This window comes from Trematomus bernacchii, unplaced genomic scaffold (assembly GCF_902827165.1).
Source record: "Trematomus bernacchii unplaced genomic scaffold, fTreBer1.1, whole genome shotgun sequence".
Classification (NCBI taxonomy): Eukaryota; Metazoa; Chordata; class Actinopteri; order Perciformes; family Nototheniidae; genus Trematomus; species Trematomus bernacchii.
In genome coordinates, this window is record NW_022987519.1 from 808,190 (window position 1) to 823,190 (window position 15,001).

A 15,001-nucleotide genomic window follows, 5' to 3' on the forward strand; every position below is an offset into this window, starting at 1 on the left:
CCCTGTTTCTGCAGTTCCTACGATCTATTGTCCTTCCAGTATTTTTTGTAGACAAAAAACGGTTTAAATTCAAATGGAGGAAAAAATAACAACTTTTCCAAACTGCCTTTGGTTCTGTATTGGTGGAGGAAACAGTGTGACCTTTGTGAGTCGGCACAGTGAATCATCAAAGTGCTCCTGCTGGAGTTATACACTCACGTGAAAACTTAGAAATCCACTACCAGCCCACCAAGAGGAAATCAAAGCGCCCCGTCACAGCGCTGCAGGCGAAATGAAAAGTCAGTTTTACCTAAAATTCCTGGGAGAAAACCGGCTGTGGAAAACTAAACCCATCAGCCGAACACAGGCCTCGGGGTTGAAGCACTTCTCATCGATCAGCTGCTCTAATCTTTTCCTTTTAGCTATAAATGGTAAAGAACAGAAGCTGTGGATTATCTACGGCCCTAAAAGGAGGATAAAACATGAAAGAAGCAAATCTGCGGAGAGGAGGATTTCAAATGTGCACGCCAGGAATGAAGGCAGGAAAACGGACTAAACTCAAATGACCCAGAGCGGTAAAAACATACCACCATCACTTAATGTAGGGTTGAGTACAACAATCTTCTTTCCATCAAAAAGTTAAAATATTTGGCCACGTTTTCAGAGCTGTAACACAAATCTTTGCTGGAACAAATAGCTCCAAATGAGGCTAATCCTTTTCCTCTTCTGAAGGGTTGATTTGCATTAGAAGCAAGCATTTGGCATGCATGTTCAGACGGGGCCAAAAGGATAAGAGTTGATGACAAAAAACGATTCAAATATGTAAAAAACTTACAATGGGTTTGATTCAATAACATGATCCAAACTGAGATTGTTTGCCGGACAGTAACTGTTTGGTAAACGCTGGACATGCATGTCTTTCCGATATCTTGTCTCGTCTTTAAGACTAACCAAAGGCAAATCCAGTTTTCAAAGCATTTCTGCAGTCCATGTCCATGTCCATGACTTAACCACCGATAAGCTAAAGGCGGCTAATGTTGGGCTATAAAAGGAACTACAGCATGGTCACATGACTTCACGTCACCACCGCTAAGCTAAAGGCGGCTAATGTTGGGCTATAAAGGAACTACAGCACAGTCACATGACTTCACGTCACCACCGCTAAGCTAAAGGCCGCTAATGCTGGGCTATAAAGGAACTACAGCATGGTCACATGACTTCACGTCACCACCGCTAAGCTAAAGGTGGCTAATGTTGGGCTATAAAGGAACTACAGCACAGTCACATGACTTCACGTCACCACCGCTAAGCTAAAGGCGGCTAATGTTGGGCTATAAAGGAACTACAGCACAGTCACATGACTTCATGTCACCACCGATAAGCTAAAGGCGGCTAATGTTGGGCTATAAAGGAACTACAGCATGGTCACATGACTTCACGTCACCACCGCTAAGCTAAAGGCGGCTAATGTTGGGCTATAAAAGGAACTACAGCACAGTCACATGACTTCACGTCACCACCGCTAAGCTAAAGGCGGCTAATGTTGGGCTATAAAGGAACTACAGCACAGTCACATGACTTCACGTCACCACCGATAAGCTAAAGGCGGCTAATGTTGGGCTATAAAGGAACTACAGCACAGTCACATGACTTCATGTCACCACCGATAAGCTAAAGGCGGCTAATGTTGGGCTATAAAGGAACTACAGCATGGTCACATGACTTCACGTCACCACCGCTAAGCTAAAGGCGGCTAATGTTGGGCTATAAAAGGAACTACAGCACAGTCACATGACTTTACGTCACCACCGCTAAGCTAAAGGCGGCTAATGTTGGGCTATAAAGGAACTACAGCATGGTCACATGACTTCACGTCACCACCGATAAGCTAAAGGTGGCTAATGTTGGGCTATAAAAGGAACTACAGCACAGTCACATGACTTCACGTCACCACCGATAAGCTAAAGGCGGCTAATGTTGGGCTATAAAGGAACTACAGCACAGTCACATGACTTCACGTCACCACCGCTAAGCTAAAGGCGGCTAATGTTGGATTATAAAGGAACTACAGCACAGTCACATGACTTCACGTCACCACCGATAAGCTAAAGGCGGCTAATGTTGGGCTATAAAGGAACTACAGCACAGTCACATGACTTCACGTCACCACCGCTAAGCTAAAGGCGGCTAATGTTGGATTATAAAGGAACTACAGCACAGTCACATGACTTCACGTCACCACCGATAAGCTAAAGGCGGCTAATGTTGGGCTATAAAGGAACTACAGCATGGTCACATGACTTCACGTCACCACCGATAAGCTAAAGGCGGCTAATGTTGGGCTATAAAGGAACTACAGCATGGTCACATGGCTTCACGTCACCACCGATAAGCTAAAGGCGGCTAATGTTGGGCTATAAAGGAACTACAGCATGGTCACATGACTTCACGTGACCACCGCTAAGCTAAAGGCGGCTAATGTTGGGCTATAAAGGAACTACAGCATGGTCACATGACTTCACGTCACCACCGATAAGCTAAAGGCGGCTAATGTTGGGCTATAAAGGAACTACAGCATGGTCACATGACTTCACGTCACCACCGCTAAGCTAAAGGCGGCTAATGTTGGGCTATAAAGGAACTACAGCACGGTCACATGACTTCACGTGACCACCGCTAAGTTAACGTTTAGTCGTCTCATTTAGACACTTGTTAGCAACCACCGTTTTTAAATTGAACAGTGGGGAATTTACTGATGTATTTTATGTGGCAAAACAAACCGTAAATTATCTTCAGCTTGAGTTAACCACAGACCTTATTCAGGATAACCAAAAACTCATTCAAAAAGCCGTTGACTTCTAGGCCAGGGAACAGAAAGTGGTGACATGCTGACCTATTTCCAGGTTATAGGACTCATTCCTGCACCACTCTATAAGTATGTGTCACAAGCCTAATAATAAGGCATGTTTTTTTGTATTAAACCCAAATGAGGTGATGTTTTCAGCATGGTTTTCCTGTTTGTTTGTCAGCAGGGTAACGAAGGAACTACTGGTCCAATTTTCCTAAAACTTGGTTGAAAGGTGTAGCATGAGCAAAGGAAATGGCATTTGTGGTCGATGCAAATCCCTGAGGGTACGTCCAAGTTGCTTTTCTATTTCTCTTATATTTCTTTTAGACTCAAATGCACCTCTGCGTTAGTTCACCTTTCTAAAAATGTGCGGTCACATCACAAAACGTGGACAGTTTATGGGATTGTGGATCTAACTAAGGTTGGACTTGGCCTCCTCCTGTCAGTCAACACACTCACTTCTGTGTGGTCATGGTTTTACATTTTTAACTGCAGTGTAACGTCTCTGTTCTACATCTCCTAACACCGGCTTCACTGCGCTGAACTGTGATAAGACTGGACAGCTTTGTGTTGTGTTGTATGTGTGTGTTTGTGTGTGTTCATGCACTCATGTGTGACCTGTATCTGTTGTCAGAAACAAATGATCTGTCCCGAGGGGAGAGCGGATGAATAATGGATCTGACCGGCTACAGTTTCCATCAGCAGCCTCTCTGGGCTGCAGCCAAACACTCTGCAGACACCACGTTAGTTTACACAAAGTTTTATTACGTGAGCCGACAGCTCAACAACAGGCTGGTTTTTATCTCCTGTGCTAATCAATCACTCTCACGTTGAAACAGAAGCAGAGCAGCATGTCAGAAAATAAATAGGTTGATTTACCATTTGTTATTTCTGCACATCTGTGTCCATGTTATCCACACTTTTGAACTGTATCTGGGAGATGATGTTCACAAAAGGAGAACTTTTATACATCAAGTTATTTAAAGTATTGGGGGAATACTTTTGCATTTATTTTAAAAGTAGTAGATGAATCCCAAAATGGTCAGGTTAGGATTTGTTTTGCTTCAAAATGGTGTACAATGTTAGATATGCAGTAGCTAACAGGCCCAAGCTTTCAACTTTATGAATTTGGGACAATTTTAAGATAAAAAGCCAAAGATTTTTATGCATTTCAAACAGAAAAACTAATGTTTCATTCAATTGAGTCACAGGAAAAACTGAGAGAAGAGTCTACATGCTTGTTGCTTTGGGAGAACAATCCATACATTTAGCATTAGCATGCTATCATTAGCTAATTAGCACTGAACACAAAGTAAACTTGAAGCTGATGGGAATGTTATTCATCTATTTGGACATACAACACATTTTGACATGATGATTGGACAAAACTAAAAACCACAAGAAAACAAAAGTTATGGGTTATTATTAGCTTTATTCATCCTACGATATTTTTGTCTGAACTAAACATATCAACCTCTTGATTTGGATAAAGGAAAAGTCAGTGCTCACTAAAGTCAGAGGGATCCATCCCTGACTATGAATATATATTTGTTATATTATCTCACAACAATCCATCAAATATATTTTCTTATGTTTCAGTTTGGACCAAAGATGTTGACCAACAAAGCACAGAGCCACGATGCTAATGTGACATTTAAATCCAGCACAAATAATGCAAATGTTCCAGTGAGAGGATCTTTATCAGGATACAAGTAGAGATTAGATTTGACAGGATTTTGTTACAATGAGGTCAACTATAGAAACTCAGCTTTACAAAGTCTGAATTGTTTTAGAAACTTATCAGACAAATGTTCAGGTCCTGATTTCATTCAAACAAAACAGGCTCAAACTCATTTCCGTGGTGGCCAATTGGTGGTACTACTACTTCCGTATTAGTTGGTGGCGCCATTTGGTCCCATAAAGACTTTGTTCTCATTGATTTACATTTGGAAAGCGATGTTGGTAAATCAGCGTATATATATTTGTTACGTAAATCAATTTTTTAAGGGTCTAAATGTTGTAAAATGCGCTACAATCCAGATCCAGAGTTATTTTCCCTCTCCATTCATTTGACTGGGCAAGACCAGACGTTACAGAGTCTACTGGAGACATGGCTTAAATATTTGAGGCGGTTCTTAAATGTTGGAGGTGGGGCTTAAAGGCAGGAGGTGGGGCTTAAATACGGGAGGCAGGGCTTATGAATGGGCGCCACAGATCCGATATGTTTATACTCAAGAGTCAGGCCATTTTGTTTCCACAGAGCAACTTTCATAGGAATGAACAGAGTCCCGCCTCCAGCGCTGTTTCCAGTTCTCTTTACACATCTATGCAGAGGCTCTCCCATCAACACCTTTTCAACTTCTAAATGTGTGCTGGGTACCGGCCCAGCGCTCACAGCCTGCCAGCCTCAGCTGCATCAATCCAAACAAACCCTGCAGCCGAACAACTTCAAACGGTCTCTCTGTGCTCCAAACATCCAGAGAGCGACGAGACGTTTAGACAAAGAGACCCCGCTCACAGCGACATGTTTACAGTAGACTGAGATTGAAAGAGAAACTGAGAAAGGTACGGCTCCACTACAATCATCTCAGAGTCTCTTTATTTAGTTTAAACTAAACTCTTTCACAACTGGCTTATAGTCACATAACTTTAGGGTTGTTTTCCGTTTTGGAAGGAGTACTCGGATCCGTCACTGTATTAAAAGTACAAATACTATGGTCTAAAAGTGCACTAGTAAAAGTCGGGATTTAGAAATGTTAAGTAAAGGTAAAAAAGTATTAGCATCAAAATGTACGTAATGTACAAAAAGTACTCATTCTGCACAATGAGCCGTTTCAGAATAATATAGTATTGTGATTTCTGAGTTTCTTTTAGTGTCCTTTTTTCTGTAGAGGAAGTAAAGAAACCGGGACTCTGGATTTATTTGTTGTTTGAGGTGCAATATATGACTCAGCAGCTTTAAGACATGAAGACACTATTATTTTCAGCTTCGCTCTAATACAGTATTCTCACCCGAAAGTGGGCGGGGCCGTAATTGTGTCCTTAAGTGACATTAGAGCCCTCATACTTTAGCTTTCTAGAAAAAACCCTGATTGCAGTATTCAAAATCTAAGACGATATCTAGTCTCATATCACAATAAATTGAACATTACTCATACACATCACGTATGCAGTATTTCTTTAAAATGCCTGTGAGTCTCTGGAAAAGCCGAGTCTATAAGCAGCGAGCTTCCCTTCTTCACCCAGATTTCCTCAAATATACGGAGCGTCTGTTCCAAGCTGTTTCGGTTCCAACAGACGTGTTTCTAATGTGATGGTACACGGTGACGAAACAGTTTGTCTGAGGCCCAGAGGAAACTTCTCCAACAGAAAAACGACTTCATTAAACATTGAGCTGAAAGGAGGCAGCACAGAGCCAGCGCTGGATCCCACAGCAAGGACAAAGAGGGAGGAAGTGTGTGTGTGTGTGTGTGTGTGTGTGTGTGTGTGTGTGTGTGTGTGTGTGTGTGTGTGTGTGTGTGTGTGTGTGTGTGTGTGTGGCCATATAACTTATATTATAAACGTTAGATTTAGTCCTGTTGTTAACGATGTCTGTGAAATCATGTGTCTCGTTTACAGGTTATTTATGGAGTTAAATTCAGAGCTGATGCTGCATTCAAGTCCTGTAGGAATTCTAAGCTGCCAAGTGGGGGAAACAGTCAATAAACACCAAACAAATACACAGATATTGGCACTCTGAGCTCACAATTTTGAAGTGAAGCTTAAATTAAACAGCAACGTACATAACTTGTGTGTAATGTTTGTGGTTATTGGGTTATTACTAACAATAAAGTGCCTAGAAAAAAAGTACTGAAGCACTTCTTTCTCAACCGAGTAAAAAAGTCCAACCATGTAGAAAAAAAATAACTCAAAATGTTACTCAAGTAAAGTGGCATCAACATTTAGGAAAAAAGGAAACACCAAAAGTAAAAGTACTCGAGATGCAGGATGTACATTTTCTTAAATAATACATATTATATTCCAAGATTACAATTAGTGATCCAATCATTTCTGAATATGAATTCATAATTATCCTGTGTCACATGTCTATGTTGGAGAATAGCTGATTGGTTGACTGTTTACATGCATGCAACCAAAGCCTGCTCAAACATGATTGGTCAATACTCCAAACTATAAAATGGATGCAACCAAAGTGCTTCAAATATCAAACTATCACATGCATATATCTGTGTATAGAGATAAGAAGAATTATGAATGAAAGAGTAAAACCTAACCTCGGCACTCAGCAGGACGTCAGACCCACTAATTGCTTTTCCACCTGCATGAATCCTTCATTAACATCACCAGCTCATCACCAGCTCATTAACGGGCCACATTTTGTGACGGTGCCTCGGGACACATGACTATTTTGAGGAACGACCTAATTGAAATGATCAGCGGGGGGGGGGCGGGACACACAGAGGAAATTATGGATTTTTCGTCTTTGTCCTTCGTTAACCTTGACACACTTCTGCTGCGACTCGTTAGTGATGCCAACTAATGATGCCAGCTGTTCCTCGTTATCTGATCATAAAACACCTTTTATGAAATGTGTTTTCTCTCCTTGAGATACTGTGTTTAAGTGTGTTTTGTACGGTGGCCGACAAACGTGCCTCAACAGCCCAAAACGTTTCCATTAGGAGAAACTCTTAGCTTCAGAAACTATGCAAACAGATATGTTCCAAAACTCATGACGAAACATCTTCAGCAACTTGACAACACATGCAGCATTTAGAAAACATTCAGCAACTTGAGGAGACATGCGCAGCGTTTACTAAAAGCTGCAGAAACCAAACGCTGCAAATACAAAACGCTGAAGAAGCAGAGACACTTTATAATATATATATAAACTTTATAATCCCTAAACATAAACCAGCATATAGTTATGAAACGTTCTCTTTCTGATCCCCATATTACTTTTCTGTTGAACCCTTAAAGGTCCCACATCATGGCCATTTCTACTGATCATAATTCCATTGTTAAGGTCTACTAGAATAGATTGACATTGTTCAATGTTCCAAACTCACATTGGTTTCTCATACAGCATCTCTGTATAGCATGTGTATTCACTCTCTGTCCTACACGCCTCCTTGGAGCTCCTGCCCCCCCTCCCTATGAGCCCACTGTGCTCTGATTGGTCAGCTCGCCCACTCTGTTCTGATGAGTCCACCACCGTTACAGCGGAACATCAGTGATTATGTGTTACAATGGCGTTTGTTAGCAACCAGAAAATGACACCAGTAATGACAAACAGATGAAAATGCTGCGTGGGGTCTGGGTGCCGTGTTGGCGGGATGTTGCGGGGCTCGCTGCTCCGCCCTTTGAGGCTCGAGGAGCGGACAGTGTGAGCTGGATTACTGGTGTCGTTTCCTGGTTGCTGCGTGGGGTCTGCGTGCCGTGCCAGCGGACACCACGGAGCTCAGGCTGATGTCCGCGGTGTCCGCTGGCACGGCACTTGGTCTATATCCAGCATCCAGGGAAACACAGCAGGAAATCCACCTCACACTGTCCGCTCCGGGAGCCTCTGCCAGGGCGGACTCCTGAGCTGCTCGGGAGTCCGCCCTGGCAGAGGGTGTGCCTATTGTTCTATAGCTGTGTGCCAATTGGTCCAGACTTAGTGAAGTCAATAGGCCCCAGAAGAAAACAATGGAAAAAGGATCCCCAACGAGGCGTTCTGGGGCAGCATAGACAGGTCTTTTCTGTGTTAGAGTTGTACTCGCTACAGGGTGTACTTTGAGGGTTTGTGACTCTGCAGACCGTTTACATGCAGAAAAAGCTTTATAACACACAAGGGGACGGGTAATAACCAGAAAAACAAATGATGGGACCTTTAAACATACTGTAAATATAATATATAGTCAAAGAGTGTAAGAAAGTAAAACAGTGTTTCTTGATCTGACTTTTGTGTTTCTGAGGTGCAATAAACGGTATATCCTCTTGGGAGATTTCTCTAAAAATCCATAAATTGCCCACTTATCTGAACAGTAACTTACAAACAGAATCACATCCCTGTGGGTCGAACAGCACATCTGTTAGTTATCCTCTTCATCACAATTTTCAGCTGCATTCAGGGACAATATGACAACTTCATATCTGCTTCCAATTCGACGTAATTGCTTTAATTATCAGGCACTTTACAGACTTACAGGATTAACCTTTCACCCTGCAGACATGAGTAACGTGCAGCTGCTTTTTACTCAAAATTCCTTCAACACAACCTGAGGCCTCGCTCTGAGGAGAACCAGGAGGAGGAAGAGGAGGAGGAGGAAGAGAAGGAAACATCTGCTCTGATTGCCGACCTCTGCAGAGTCTTCAGGTGTTTCCCTTTAGACATGACACATCAAAATGCAAGACTTTGGGTACTTAAAAAGCCATTAAGACGACCCTAGAATGAGAGTTCTTGCTGTTTAAATGTGTGTTTCATCAGATACTTTGAGGTTCTGTGCATATAAATAATAATAATAATACATTTGATTTATATAGCACACTTTAAAAACAACGTCATCTCAAGGTGCTTCTCAATGCTATGAGGAGAAAATAATAAAATCATTAAAAGATATCTAAAAAGGAGCATATTGAATAAAATATGGTAATATAAAAAATTTAAATAAAATAAATAATAAAATAAAGGACGGTCAGTAAAATACGGTGCGGAACAGGTGGGTCTTGAGGCATTTCCTAAAAACTGAGAGTGATGCCGAGGTCCGTATGTTCTCTGGAAGCTGATTCCACAGACGTGGACCCAGGGAGGAGAAAGCACGGTCTCCCATGGTGACCAGTTTTGTCCGCGGGACAGCCAGGAGATTGGAGCTGTCTGACCTGAGTGTGCGTGAGGTGTGTGAATGTTGTCTGGTTAGCAGTTTCCTGTAGGTAGGTGGGGTCAGTGTGGTTGATGGCGTTGAAGACCATTATGAGGACTTTGTAGTTGATCCGGTGTGTTACAGGGAGCCAGTGGAGTGAGTGAAGGATGGGGGTGATGTGCTCTGATCTGCGTGTTTTTGTGAGTATCCGGGCGGCACAGTTTTGTACATATTGTAGTCTCTGAATGGTTTTTGCTGGAATGCCTGCAAGCAGAGAATTGCAGTAATCTATGCGGGAGGTGATGAAGGCATGGACCAGTTTTCCTCCGGTTTGGTGAGGGAGTGTCGCATTTTGGAGATGTTCCTCAGGTGGTAGTATGAGGCTTGGCAGACTGTCTTAATGTGTGCTTGGAATGAAAGGGATGAGTCCAGTTTCACACCTAGGCTCGTTACAAGTGGGGAGAGGGGAATGGAGTGGCCATTGATGCTGATATGAGGGATGTAAATGGTCTGCAAAGGCTACAATCCCAACGTGCCCCTTTAAATGTTTAGAATAAAAGGAAGACCATAAGAAATGCCATATCAACTGTATTCATTTAATCTGTTTAAGCGGAAATTGGCTGCTTCTAGTTGAACATATCTAGACTTTTCATGAAGGGTCTGGTGATGTCATTGTAGAAAATGGAAAAAGGAGCTTGTTTTTGGCTGTTTGATAGACAGAAACTATCATACGGTCTATGATCTACGGAAGTCAGATATTGCGATAACGAGCTCATTCGTACAAAGTGGGAGAGAAGGCATCCTGTAGTTTGTGCTCATGGTGATAAAATAATGTTAAACAAAGAAATAGTAGCATGAACAGACGATAAAAAGCTAATCTGCCAAACAACAGCAGTTAGAGTGGTAGTATGTTGTCCAGATATTGTATAAAAAGTCACAGGAGCACTTTTTGGATAAAATAATGAAATGAGGGTCTCCCAAACGCCCAGGCAGCAATATTTTACCAGAAAGAAATGCAACAAATAGCAGGTAAAGAGACAGATTCTTCCTTCAGGAGGTGGTGGAGACCAAAAATGGGGCTAAAATAGGACGAATATTGGCTTCAGGTGGACACCATAATGTCGCTACTGAAACAGGACGTGTAAATAGACATTTTATTAGTTATATTTACTTTTGTATAAAGGCTTCTATGCCCCTAAATCACCTGAAAACCCATTCATGCTGTGTGAGATTTACTTGTGAGTCGTGTCTTTCACATTGTTGCAAAAACCCGACAGATCTTACAGTCTCTTTTACGCTCTTTTTTCCTTCTTCTTCTTCTTCTCTCACTTCTTTGCAGACTCTGGGGTCCCGACACAGTGCGGTACACCTCGACCCCCCGCCACCATTAGCTTGTAATGTCGCTGATCAAGGAATTTAAGCTCATTCACCCGCTGCACTCAATGGAGGCTGATCTGGATAAGAGGATCAGACTAATGCCCGAAATGTAAAATGTAAATGTTCTGTAAATACTTGAAAAGCCTTGTTGAGGTCCATCGACTCCCTTTGTGCACGCCAACATCTGCCCAAAGCGTCTCCACATTCACCTGCTTAGACCCCCCCCCCCTCTGCCAGTTAGTGAATGGGGGAGTAAAAAGGGAGGAGGACTTTGAGCGACCTGCATCCCCTTTCATCGCTGGCCTTTTTCTGCACCACATTTCGGGTGTGATGCATTCAGAGGCTTAAAGAGACCAACGTGTCTGATATTAAAACTGCTGCAAACAATACACACTCACCAACAAGGAAAGACAAAAACTGTAAAAAATATGCAGAATTGAAGACTCATTGAGATAATTGAAGGGACTGTGGAGCCAAGATGTCACCTTTTTGTTATGCTCAGAGCTGTGAGACTTGTAGTCTCCCATGTATAATGAGAGACAGCAGGAAAGTACAAGTTGACAGATTTCCACTTAATCAAATCTGCGAGTAAATAAAACTCACTTTAATTAGATTGTTCCTAATTGATAACTTTGTCACTTTAAGACTGTTTTGAAGGTCTTGTACTGCTACTTGTGCAGAAAGAACATTTGAAATTAGACGACTTTCACCCTTTTTGGTATACATGTTAAAGAGGGTCTTTTGTGCTTTTTAGGACTCCTTTGTTTACTTCCAGAACATTGTGACATCACTATGTAACACTCGCGCTTCTAGGCTAGCGCTCCAACACATTGTACGTGATAGGCTAAGGGGCGGGACATCTCTAAGAGGTGGACCAATGGAACAAAGCCATCAGCAGGAGAGGACTCTTTAAAGTAGAGACACTACATACTGATATACACCTGAACATCAGCAGGAGAGGACTCTTTAAAGTAGAGACACTGCATACTTATATACACCTGAACATCAGCAGGAGAGGACTCTTTAAAGTAGAGACACTACATACTGACATACACCTGAACATCAGCAGGAGAGGACTCTTTAAAGTAGAGACACTACATACTGATATACACCTGAACATCAGCAGGAGAGGACTCTTTAAAGTAGAGACACTGCATACTTATATACACCTGAACATCAGCAGGAGAGGACTCTTTAAAGTAGAGACACTACATACTGATATACATCTGAACATCAGCAGGAGAGGACTCTTTAAAGTAGAGACACTACATACTGATATACACCTGAACATCAGCAGGAGAGGACTCTTTAAAGTGGAGACACTACATACTGATATACACCTGAACATCAGCAGGAGAAAACTCTTTAAGACTGTTTTTAAAGTCTTGTAAGGCTGCTTGTGCCAAAAAAACATCTAAGATTAGCAGCTTTTGCCTTTTTGTTAAATAAAAAAAGTGTTCTTTATGCCGAAAAACATGTTAATATTGTTCAACTAATACATCTAAAAGGATCAGACTAATGCCTGGAATGTAAAAGGTCCTGTTTCTACATGAAAAGCCTTGTTGAGGCCCATTGAATCCCTTCACGCCCCCCAAACATCTGCCTAAAGCGTCCTCACATTCACCTGCTTAGATCCCCCTCAGTTACTGAATTGGGGGGAGAATTGACCCTTTATTTCATTTTCTTTTTTTACAGAAGAGGACCCGCGCCCCCCTTTCATCGCTGGCCTTTTTTTCTGCGTCACATTTCGGGGGTGATGCATTCAGAGGTTTCAAGAGACCATCGAACATGCAGGAATCGAAGAGGGGACCACACACTCGGAGGACAAATCAAATGGCTCTCCACCAGCTACTCTACGGGGGCTCCACTTATTCTCCCCCACCACCCCTCACCAAACTACCCTCTTTTTTGTGGGCCACCCGGATCTGCCCCGTCATCCATTACAGTGGCGTTGGGCAACGATGAAGAGGAAGGGGGGAGGGTGACGATGAACAGGAAGGGGGGAGGGTGACGAAGGTGGCAGATCACCAGGCGGACACCAGCAGAGACAAGATGGTTGGCTCACATTAAAAAAAAGAAAAAACACCCCTCATCCCTCAACCGCCCTGAAACAAGGAGACAAATGAGGAGGAGGGGGATTAAAAGAAAGGGGTGAGGAGGGGGGGGGGGGGGGTAGACAGTAGCAGGATGAAGGCATGAGGCTCTGAAAAGGGGGGAAATGTGGGACAACAGGGCGAGGAAGATGTGAAGCGGGACAGAGGAGAAGAGAAATGGGAGATTAAGAGACGAGGACGGAAGATCAAAATGGAGTCGTAAAGAAAGATTGAAGATGGAGAAACTCAGCAACTCTTAAAGCCACGAAGCGTAGAGATAAATGGGAAGTGAGATGAAGGACTTTTCCAACGGTATTCAAAAAGCTGAATTGTTGAAGAAAGAAATCTCTCATTTTGATTATTTTAAGGACTGCAGAGCCAAAAGCCAGTCCTACAGCAGCTTAAACAACATGTCACTTTTTTAAAGAGTCCTCTCCTGCTGATGTTCAGGTGTATATCAGTATGTAGTGTCTCTACTTTAAAGAGTCCTCTCCTGCTGATGTTCAGGTGTATATCAGTATGTAGTGTCTCTACTTTAAAGAGTCCTCTCCTGCTGATGTTCAGGTGTATATCAGTATGTAGTGTCTCTACTTTAAAGAGTTCTCTCCTGCTGATGTTCAGGTGTATATCAGTATGTAGTGTCTCTACTTTAAAGGGTCCTCTCCTGCTGATGTTCAGGTGTATATCAGTATGTAGTGTCTCTACTTTAAAGAGTCCTCTCCTGCTGATGTTCAGGTGTATATCAGTATGTAGTAGGGATGCCAGCGATTATTCGATTATTCGATTATTCGTTACAGTCTCCATAATCGAATATTATTTTTAAAAATCGATTTTATTAATATATTTTTTTATTAATATTTATGTTTTTCTTTTTTTTCCTGGTTTGGTTTCAACCAAAATATAGACTAATGCTAATAATAGTAATAGTATTAATAATTGTAAATGACCATTGATCACACCACCAGTTTGTTTTACTGTAAACTTGGAGGAAGCCAGCAGCGCAGAGTGCAGACTGCTGCTGCAGCCTGGTACACACCGACCCCGCCCCGCCCCCTCCGTCGTGGAAGGAGGCGGTTTCCTTGAGTTTATGGCAAGCGTGGAACCAGATTACAGGGTCCCGGGCCGTACTCTTATCAACTGTCTCAAAGGTGTCGATAACCACCGACGGGTGGACGGCACTTACAACTAAATCCTATCTTACCATAACCTGCCATTATATCGATAGTGAATGGGAGATGAAGAGTGCGGTTAATTTAGCTGAGGGGCTCCGCAGTGCTCTGTGCCCTCGGAAAGGGTTTTTTCGGCGGCAGGACTAATCCTTAACCGGCTGCGCTCTCGCCTACACCCATACATACATACACATAAAGTAGGCTATTTATTTAATTTATTTCAATGATGCTATTATTAATACTGTTCTACCTGAAGAGCCCTTTTGTACCATGTACACGTTCCAGTAAAAGAAAACAACGGAATACCATTTGTCAGTGTTTTTTTTTTCCTCCTCCCGGGAGGGGGGAGGGGGAGGGGGGGTGGCGATTAATCGATTAATATTCGCCAGGGCTGTCCGATCTTCGATTTTGGTCATGGTCAGTTTCTGGCATCCCTAGTATGTAGTGTCTCTACTTTAAAGAGTCCTCTCCTGCTGATGTTCAGGTGTATATCAGTATGTAGTGTCTCTACATGTCTCCATGCTTTAATGTTCAAAAGCTCTTTATTGTTCTCATACTGTCTGTGCTGCAGCACCTCTTTTCACCCTCTGTCTGAAACCAGAGCCCAGTCTGCTCTGGTTTCAGAATATATATATAAGATATATATATATGTTTTTCTCAAACAATAACCAGCCTTTGCTCATTTTACAGCTTAGT